A 10,617-nucleotide genomic window follows, 5' to 3' on the forward strand; every position below is an offset into this window, starting at 1 on the left:
ATTTTAACGCCATTTACTTTTGTGTGCGTTACTGCCAGTTACCACCCCGAACACCCAAAGACTAAGTGCACTACATTGTGGCCTCATCATACACACTGGCTCCCCAGCTGTTGCTGAGCAAAATAAAGACAGCTTGCAGGGAAAATGTCATTTTTGTTGGCTTTATAAATGCAATTATTGCTGCAGAAGATTCTAGACATGGTACAGATCTGTCACTTTACAGGTAGACTAAGAGGACCCCCCAGGCACTATATTGGAAGGAATTTTTCATTTTTAGGCTTTCACTTTAAAAATCAAAAAATCACTGCTGATTTAAAAATGATGTTTTTCAAACTTTTTTTATTGATACATGTCCCCCAGGGCAGGACCCAGACCCCTATAATCATTGTATGCCCAATTACTTGCATATAAGCCTTCAAAATGAGCACTTTTTGTCATTCGGGTCCCATTGACTTCATTATTCGGGTCTGAACTTTCTTGGTGTTCGAAAGCTCTGGTGTGAACCGAACAGGGGTCCATTCGGCCCATTCCTACTCTCTGCACAGGTTGAATAAATCTCCACATTTTCATTAGATCCAAGTTCTTCTTTGAAAATTTGCATAAGAGTAATGCCTTATACGCACTGATTAGAATTAGATAAAAATATATATATATATATATATATATATATATATATATATATATATATATATATATATATATATATACATATTTATATATATATATATATATATATATATATATTAGGGCTGTGGAAATTAAAGATTAATTCCTTGATTAATCAATGAATTTTTTTGATTGATCAAAATAGTTTTGACTGGTATTCACCTCTCCGCCGGCTTTGAGGTCTTCAGGGAGTTGGATCGGAGATTCGGTGACGTCACGGAAATCGACATCACTGCACTCCTCCCCCCTTCCCCAAGTGCCTCCATCTGCTAACAAATGGAAGGGGGAGGAGTCCGGTGACATTGAAGTTCTAATTGAATGTAACGCGTATGGGGGGAGGAGCTACGCATGACGTCACCCACTGCTGGTCTACAGAACTAACACGATTGTCAGCTTTACATGCTGTGCTTTTATCATCTTTATGTGAGTAGTTTGTGTTTGAACACAATAATTAAATCTTATACTTAAGCAGGGAGCACTTAGATCTTTTCTTTCTACCCATGACCTGGCGTCCTTGCTAAGGAGACGTGAGAGAAGTTTATGGTCTGTGTTAACCCTTTTTATACCCCGTTTGCATGACCACCTGTTTGCACAGGTGTCCATGCCATAAGGTGAGAGTGATTAGTTAGACCGGAGGTGGAGGGATTGTCATGCTAATGTGGAAAAAAAATTACTTACGTCAGTCCTACAGTATGAATTTAAAAGGTATTTGTGTGAACTGTGAAGTTAAGTCATGGATTGTGGAAACGAACTAGTGTCGGTGATTGTATATAGTGTATACCACATTTACCACTGACTAATGCAGAATTGCAATGCAAGGAGATCAGCTAAAAGTAGTTGAATCTGTATGTGTGTTATAATTAATCGAAATTAGTCGATTATTCGATTAAAAAAAAAAATGATTAATCGAACACGAACATTTTAATCAGTAACAACCCTAATATATATATATATATATATATATATATATATATATATATATATATATATATATATATATATATATATATATATATACACACACACACACACACACACACATACATACACACACACATACACATATATATATATATATATATATATATATATATACAAAAAAATGTGCTGAATATTCCTCCAGCAGTGCCTTTAATGTAAGCTAGACATCGGAACGCCAGGTGCACTGATAACCTACAGGCAAAATGTACAGATATGCATGGATGACTTACCATGTATAATGAATTACTCACCCCCTTGCACACAAACTGCACACATTATCTCCTTCCCTTTATTCTAAATGGAAAAAACAAAGGAATTACTGTAAGGTCGGATATTTTTAAAATATAAAAATTACAAAAGAATTACTGTAAGGTCGGATATTTTTTTTTTCCATGGATTTCACTGCTGGTATGCGTCACAATTCAGAATATTCCACCCACTGGAAAGTTGGGTCTGTATATAGTTATGTATAGCGTGCTAATTTTAAACCTTGTTTTTGCTGCATGTTGGACTTTGCTGTTTAGCTGTGTGAACATTCAATTAATTAGTGGGTAATCTGCAATATTCCATAGATTGTGAGGATGCACACGCCTGTTTGCTAAAATTAGTGAGCCAGAGCTTCCTGAGATAAAATCAATTAAGCAGAGAGGAAACATCGAAAGACAAACGGGCTGACGCGCTTGAATATTTTATGACACTACAAGAACAGCGTAACGTATGGCTGAGAGAGCTAGTAAGTGTAAGCTTGGTAAGTGGACATTGTCTATGATTATTAATAATGATTACTGATTTGCTGCACTCTTTCAGCTAATCATGAGGTTTAAATGCACAGCAAATGTTGCTTGATGATACATATAGTAATATATTAGGACTGATTGATGAAAATTGCGGGAGAGTGTGCGCTGTGTAAAGCAGCTAACCAAAGAAAAGCTGTAATTTTCTAAAGCAAGTTAGAAAGGAAAAATATAATTGGCCAATAAGACAAGAGCACAATTTCCTTTACGACAGTTTCTAGAATTCAGTGTTTAAAGGGGTTATAAAGATAGAATCTTTTTTTTTTTTTTTTTTATCTTAATGCATTCTTTGCATTAAGATAAAAAGCCTTCTGTGCGCAGCTCCCACCCTCAGCCCCCCTCCCCCCCAATACTTACCTGATCCCATTTAAATCCAGCGATGTTACAGGCGTGTCTTGGCTGCCCAGGACTCCCCTCCTCATTGGCTAAGACAGCAGAGCGGAGCCATTGGCTCCCGTCGCTATCAAAGTCAGTCAGCCAATCGGGAAAGAAAGGGGGTGGGACCAGGCCACGGCTTTGTGTCTAAATGGACACAGGGAGCTGTAGCTCGGCTTGGGTACCCCCATTGCAAGCGGCTTGCTGTGAGGGCACTAAACAGGAGGGAGGGGACAGAAGAGCCAAAGAAGGGACCCAAAAAAAGGAAGATCGGGGCTGCTTTGTGCAAAACCATTTAACACAGCAGGTAAGTATAACATGTTTGCTATTTTTAACAAAAAAAAAAGAGACTTTATAATTACTTTAAAGCTAAACTCCAGGTATGATCTTTAACTTTGTACTTACATTGGTCCAGCTTGGCACGATGTAAGTATGCATATCTCAAACTTGAAGGCCAACTGGGGAAGCTGTAGTAATTGTTGCTAATATACCGACAGCCATGATCTTTTTCTGTCTTGTGCTAAGCAGCTTTCCCTCGCTGAACACAGGGGTTGTGCACCCTATTTTTTTTAATGAGTACAGACATTCTCTGATTGGACAAGGTGGAGTAGCAGGACAGTGACATCAATCTCCACCTGGTCCAATCAAAGAAAGACTTGTATTCATTGAAAAAAAGGCATTCTATAAATGGCGGTAGTGCTGAGCAAGTAATCACCTGTGGTCAGCATATAACACGGGAATTCGCTTGGCACAGGACAGAAGATATTGGCTATCACTGTAGTAGCACCAACTTAGTAGTTAGTGGTAGCTTCCCCAGAGGGCACTCAAGTATGAGATATACCGTATTTATCAGCGTATAACATGCATTTTATTCCCCTTAAAATCAGGGGAAAATCGTGGGTGCGTGTTATACTCTGACCCCCTGCCGATCCCCCACCGATTGTGAGCCACCGAGATACATAGCTGAGTATACTCGGCTACGCTCCGCTCACAGTCACGCCCATTCCTGCCCTATGATGGACATAACACAGGGACTGGGCGTAACTGTGAGCTGAGCCGAGTACACTCGGCTACTCTCGGCTCCACTCAGGACTGCAAGAGGACCCAAGAGCCGCCGAGAGGATCCGAGAGCCGCTGAGAGTGCCTGAGAGCCGCCAAGAGGAAACGAGAGCCGCTGAGATACACAGGACTCTGTATCTCGGTGGCGCCATTTTTAAACTGTAAGACTGCAATGACAAGGCTGCAATGACAAGGCTGCAAATGACACTGACAAGGCTGCAGATGGACACTGATAAGGATGCATTGATGGGCATTTAAATGTAATTTTTTTCCTTAAACTTCCCTCCTAAAAGTTATTTTTCCTTAAAATTCCCTCCTAAACTTGAGGTGCGTGTTATACGCCAGCGCGTGTTATACGACGATAAATAGGGTACATACTAATATTGGTCCATACTGAATCAATCTAAGTATGCAATAAAGATCATACATGGAGTTCAGTTTTGAGGGCTCATTTACATTTGTACTTTGGGGTTGATTTATTAAGACTGGAGAGTGCAAAAATATGGTGCAGCTGTGCATGGTAGCCAATCAGCTTCCAGCTTCAGCTTGTTTAATATAGGTTTGGCAAAAAAAGTAGAAGCTGATTGGTTTTCTATGCAGAGCTGCAGCAGTTTTTGCACTCTCCAGTTTTAGTAAATCACCCCTATTGTGTTTAACACAAGCATGTTAACTGGCTTTGCATTAAGACACCCCAACATAACAAAATGATTTGTACATTGCCATGCATTTGGGTGCACTGCAATACAGGTTGGTTCATTCTGCTTGTCACTGCAGCGCAATACTGCAATGCTACAGTGTGCCTCAAACATATGTCGGATTTCAGGGTTAAATAAATTCATGTGATCTTCAGAAGCAAGACTGACCAATCTAAGAGCCAGCAGGAGTCAAGGCACCATAATGTGAGGAAGTAGGTATAGTTTCAAATGTATGTCACAATGCAGTGCTATTTAATAAAATTGGCGTTCCACCTTTGGGATTCCTATCCTCATGAAATTGCGGATGGAGCATTATCGTCATCTGTAGATCTAGCATCATGTCCTCTGAACGGTGGAGAGGGGGAGACAATTTATTCTGCTTTCTACTCATTACAGCACCACATACAGAGCAACATTTTTCACTTTTGTACAATATGCTTCCATACCATAACACCTTATACATGTAATAAAGAAATAGGTTAAAAAATAACATTTAAATGTGTGGTTTATTACAGCAAATCTCATTAGTATAAATATTTACCAAAATATATAAGGGTTAACAGCAGTTAAAGAGTAACTCCACTTTTGTTGAGAAAAAATAACCATTCCCGTCTGGGTGATCTATGTACATTGCAGGGATTTTAACAAACTTTGTTGCAGATTCCTACCTTTTGCTATTCCCCACAAAAGCGGAGTTACGCTTTAAAAGAACAATTAAAGATGTACTCATACATACCTTCCTCAAAGCTGAGTTGATATGCAATTATTATCTAAATACAAGAGTAATGTGTATTCTTACATTAATCTTTGTGTATTTTTTCCAGATCGGTACAGTAATCCAGTATGAAACTTTGTCTCTGTACAGAAACTTCCTGTAATTAAGACCGGTCAATGATGATTCTCTCCTTGTGCAGGGTGACGGGTCTTGTACCCTCCCCTTCCTGTCGTTTTCTGGATGGACCCTGCAACAGTTCTCTTAACCATTTATGTGGAGCACAGGAATGATATCACCACAATTTCTGTAAGGTAGTAACTTGATTTTCAAAGGCATTTGGTGCCCGCAAAGTAGATTTATATCTTTGTGGTTATTGATGAATATACAGTATTTAAACAAAAGTTGTGTCTTCAACTGAACTCCATGCAGATAATAAAGCATCTTAATTTATCCCAGTGATGTACTCCTCCAAAATTTTTTTTATAAAGCTAAGGTGTAGTAGTTTTATACAAGTGTCGTATATTGCATTATAATATTTAGTTTCATTCTTTTATGCCGGCTGGTGGAGCTTTAAAGGGATAGTTCACCATTACCACAAAATTGCCTATGCAAATAAGAGGCATCTATAGATTAAAAACTGCCTATGCAGCCTAAACTGATTAAAGTTGAATAAAGCCCTTGCTATAGATGTAGGCCATTTACATACCTTATGAAACCTGATTGGATTACTACCGGGATGTTTCTAGGTACTCCGAGGACATAGCTAAGTGAAGCCTAGCCATCCACCATCATCACAGGAGCAGTGGCGGCCAGTAGAAATGTTTTTTTTGGGGGGGATGACAAATAGTATCTCCAGCAGCCTCTCGGTCTCCAGGTCATCATGGTGGCTTTCGTTTTCGCCCTCCTTCTAGGCAGCCAATCAGGAGTCTTCTGTTTTCGACCAATTGGAAAACGGGTCTCATACCTGCTTCTGATTGGCTGGATTGAGGATTGAGGATCAGTGTTTCAACAGCGAATATTCATTTGCTGTTGTAACACACCTTGGTGGGATCATAGCGCATCCTCTGCATCCTGAGCCCACCTGATTTTGAAACCTATTAGAGCCTATAGCTCTAAACAGGTGCTTCAAAAGAACCCTGCCACTGTAATTCATGCCCTGAAAGGTGCCCTGAATGAGGCCTGGCGCATGAATAGGGGGTGGCCGCGGCAGCCATGGATAGATTCATGCTATGCATGAATCTTTCCATTACCATATAGGGGGTGGAGTGGAGAGAGGGGGCAGCGCCCTGGCGCCCTTAATGGACGGGCTGCCATTGCACAGGAGTGAGCTCTCAAATGCTAAGCTCAGAGCTACTGCATCAACGGAGAGAAAGCGTATGTGTGTGTGTGTGTGTGTGGGGGGGGGTTAAATCAAAAAAGAGCTCACTCCTGTGAAGGTGGAGGTGAGCAGTGATGACTAGGCCTCACTTAACAACATCTTGGGAGTACTTAGCAATGTCCTGGGAGTATTCCATTCAGGCTTTATCAGATATGTAAATGGCCTACACCTATAGCAAGGATATTATTCCTCTTTAGTCAAAGCTGCAAAAAAAAATTTTAATCTACAAACATCCCTTACCTGCATAGGCAGTTATTTTGTAAAGGTGAACTATCCTTTCAAAGAGATATTAAAGGTACATTTTTGTTACCTGCTGTGTGCAATGGTTTTGCACAGAGTAGACCCATTCCTCCCCTTCTCGGATCCCCTACTAGTGTTCCTGGCTCCTCTCCCCCAGTGGGTGGCCCCATAGAAAGACACACAGCTCAGCCCCAACCACCCAGCTCCCTCCTAACTGGCTAAAAGCTCCCTCCTGATTGACAAAAGCAGGAACCAATGGCTCCCACTTCTGTGTCTGAGCAAATGAGGAGGGAGAGAGCCGGGAGAGCAGCTGCTCTCATATACATTGCTGGATCAGGTTCTGGCTCAGGTAAGTATTGGGGGGGCTATGGGGGAGCTGCATATTGAAGGTTTTTTTTACCTTCATGAATAGAATGCATGAAGGTAAAAATCCTTTAGCCTTTAGAACCATTTTAAGCTCCTTTTTTTTCCCATTTTCTTACATCGCCTTTTCACCTACGATAAAAAAAGAGCAATGTGTGTTACAAAACGCTCAGCAGCTCAAGCTGAAATATGCACACATTTGTAAATGACTCAGATAAATAGATTATCCCCCCCCTCGTAAAAACAATTTACTAAAAATGTTACTGTATTGAAAACTTTATATACTTAACTTACCCCCATCTTCTAGATTGCAGGGCATACAGGTTCTCTTTATTTCTTCTTTGGCTCCTGCCCCCATGTACCAATCAGATGAACGCCACCCCCTTCTTATCCTCTTACCCTGATTTTCCATCTGATCTCATCTTGATTTCTCGCTTTTTTTTCTCCTTCTTATTCTTCAATCACTGAAAGGCAGGTCCCACAGGACATATTAAAAGAAGACCAGCATAACTCCAAATGTATAAGCTGCAAAGTTTGGGTGTTAAACTTTGAAGCCATAATTACTGGTTCCTATTAAAAGGCAAGTAGCACCCAGAAAATGTTATACGCCCCTCTCCCACATTGTAGGGCATACAGGTTTTCATCTTTTCTCTGGAACCCCAGAGCCATACTTTTACATGCAGTCAAAGGTATAAAGCTTGATCTAACAGTGTTTTTTTTTTTGTTTTCTTGTTTTTCTTTTTAACTGACTCTGTCTGCAAATCATACAATAAATGTTAAGACATACTCAACCAATAATACTAATCAATGTAACATTAAAAAAAATAAAAATGTTAAGACATTCTCAAACAATAATACTAATCAAAAAACAAAGGTGTATAAAAGGCCTGCAAACAAACACTAACTCAGCGCCAATTCTGACCTCAAACAAATCTTCAGCAGAAAAAACAATTCATACATATACCTTTAAAGTATAATAAAATACAAAAAAAAGGGGGAAATAAAAGAGCAGCTGTTTAAAACATAAAAAATGCGTAAAAGCTTATATAAATAGTAAAAAAACATTCACAATCCAAATCACTGAAAATGACATTACTAAAACAGCGCTAATATTAGTCCAATATTGATAATGTGTAATCTTCCATACACCATGCAAGTAAAATATGATGTGTAGCAGAATAAAACGCAGTTCAAACGTGGAGTTAGTTATATATGTAGACTTCAGGATAAAGCAAGTGCACCTGTCACCCGGAATAACAGTCCACCACGTGATGCACACTCCCCATAGGAGGCCTCTGTCAAAGTCCTGAGTGACGAAACCGGTCAGGGCGTGGCTTACACGACACTCTAACACTGAAGCTCTGCGCTCCACAGCCCTCTGATGCTATAACCGGCAGTGTTGATAACTTCCTGCGGGACAAGCTTGATACATCTTGGACAGGCTGAGTATAGCGAGAGCGCCCTCTGCATGACTGTATTGATGCTGGTTTTTCATTTATGTGATGTACGCAGCTTTTACTAAGGGGTTTATTAACGCATGGGGGGGGTTTGATATAATAAAAGGAATTACACTATATGCGAATTTTGTTTGCTCTTCGTGTTAACCCCTGCATTCCTGGGATTGTTTTATTTGATTATGATGCAATGAGACCTATCTCTAGAACTTGGATTGCACCGAGAGTGTAGTGTATGAGAGAAATCCTTAACCCTTGCACAGCGGGAAATTTCTGATGAGGATGAGGAAATAGGACAAGGCTATTTGATTGAGTGCCTATTTACCCAGAAAAATCTGGTGAGTTTGCCCCCTATGGGGAGTGTGCATCACGTGGTGGACTATTATTCTGGGTGACAGGTGCACTTGCTTTATCCTGAAGTCTATGTATATAACACTGCCGGTTATAGCGTCGGAGGGCTGTGGAGCGCAGAGCTTCAGTGTTAGAGTGTTGTGTAAGCCACACCCTGACCAGTTTCGTCACTCAGGACTTCGACAGAGGCCTCCTATGGGGAGTGTGCATCATGTGGTGGACTGTTATTCCGGGTGACAGGTGCACTTGCTTTATCCTGAAGTCTACGTATATAACTAACTCCACGTTTGAACTGCGTTTTATTCTGCTACACATCATATTTTACTTGCGTGGTGTATGGAAGATTACACATTATCAATATTGGACTAATATTAGCGCTGTTTTAGTAATGTAATTTTCAGTGATTGGATTGTGAATGTTTTTTACTATATATATAAAATGATACTAATCAATGTAAATTTAAAAAAGCAAAACACAAAAACAAAAACAGGGGTTTCCCTCATTCTGTAACCATTGTCCCCAAAACACCAAGTGATCCATTTCATGGGTAATATTCCGGCATATCTAGATCTATAAATGTATCTTACAACCTTAAATGTACTGTACCTTCCAACCTTTAACCCCACAATGATACATGCTGGAATTTCAGACTTATCACTTCTTTCTCTAAATCTTGTTATGTTACCTATTGTTACAGTTTCCCGATTATTGCCTACTTTCTCTTTATTCCTCCTTTCACTCCTGCCCCCATATACCAATCAGATGCACACCATCTTCTTCTCTTCCTCTTAATTTGAAGCTGATCTCATCTTGATTTCGATTTTTACTCTTATTCTTCAATCACAGAAAAGGCAGATTCCATGGGGCATATTAAAAGGCAACGAGCATTGTTCCAACTTTAAAAGGCTGCTGGTTTGGGTGTTAAATGTGGAGGCCATAACTACTGTAATGGCACTTACAGACCTGTGACAGTATATCCTGTTTGCCCTGCGTGGGAACATAATACACCTGCAAGCTACAGTATGTTTCTTTTCATATCGCTTTATTGTCTAATGTTAATACCTCATATGCTGTACAAAATAATAAAAATGTATTCTAAAAAACGGAGATTTGAATGAATTATTGTTAATTTTTTAAAAGCCAGGGAAAATTTCAAGGCAAAAAAAACAAAAAAACACAGAGGTAAAAACCTTTATAACCAGTGATTGTCTGCAAAAATTAAAGGAGCATTTCACACCAATTGGTTTCTCACTATAAGGAAGCTATATACATTCTTTGGCTCTCCTAATTAGCCTACATTCACGCTTGGGTATATCGTTTTTTTTTTTTTAGGGTAGGGTATATATAAAGTTTTTGTTGTGCTTTTTTTGCATGTTTATGTTCATTTTAAGAGTGATTTACTGTACAGGCATTTCTTTGGGGCAGGATTATGCATTTTTGGCCCCATCTACTTTTATAGGACCACTTGAAAAAATATATAACACACATTTTCACATTTTGTTTTCAGGTGCTAAAATTAAAGTCTGTACCCAAATAATCCTGAAAA

General features: G+C 39.5%; 1 long non-coding RNA gene across 1 annotated transcript; it reads left to right on the top strand.

Annotated features, from left to right (window-relative positions):
* The first annotated feature begins 2,220 nt into the window (after positions 1–2,220).
* On the top strand, positions 2,221–10,141 carry LOC143926969 (uncharacterized). Its single transcript, XR_013262171.1, has 3 exons — positions 2,221–2,395; positions 5,395–5,596; positions 9,918–10,141. It is a non-coding gene; the product is annotated as an uncharacterized LOC143926969 (long non-coding RNA).
* The last annotated feature ends 476 nt before the right edge of the window (positions 10,142–10,617 follow it).

The sequence above is a fragment of the Lithobates pipiens genome, unplaced genomic scaffold, assembly GCF_037356315.1.
Source record: "Lithobates pipiens isolate NorthernLeopardFrog02 unplaced genomic scaffold, aLitPip1_a1.2 Scaffold_23, whole genome shotgun sequence".
NCBI lineage: Eukaryota > Metazoa > Chordata > Amphibia > Anura > Ranidae > Lithobates > Lithobates pipiens.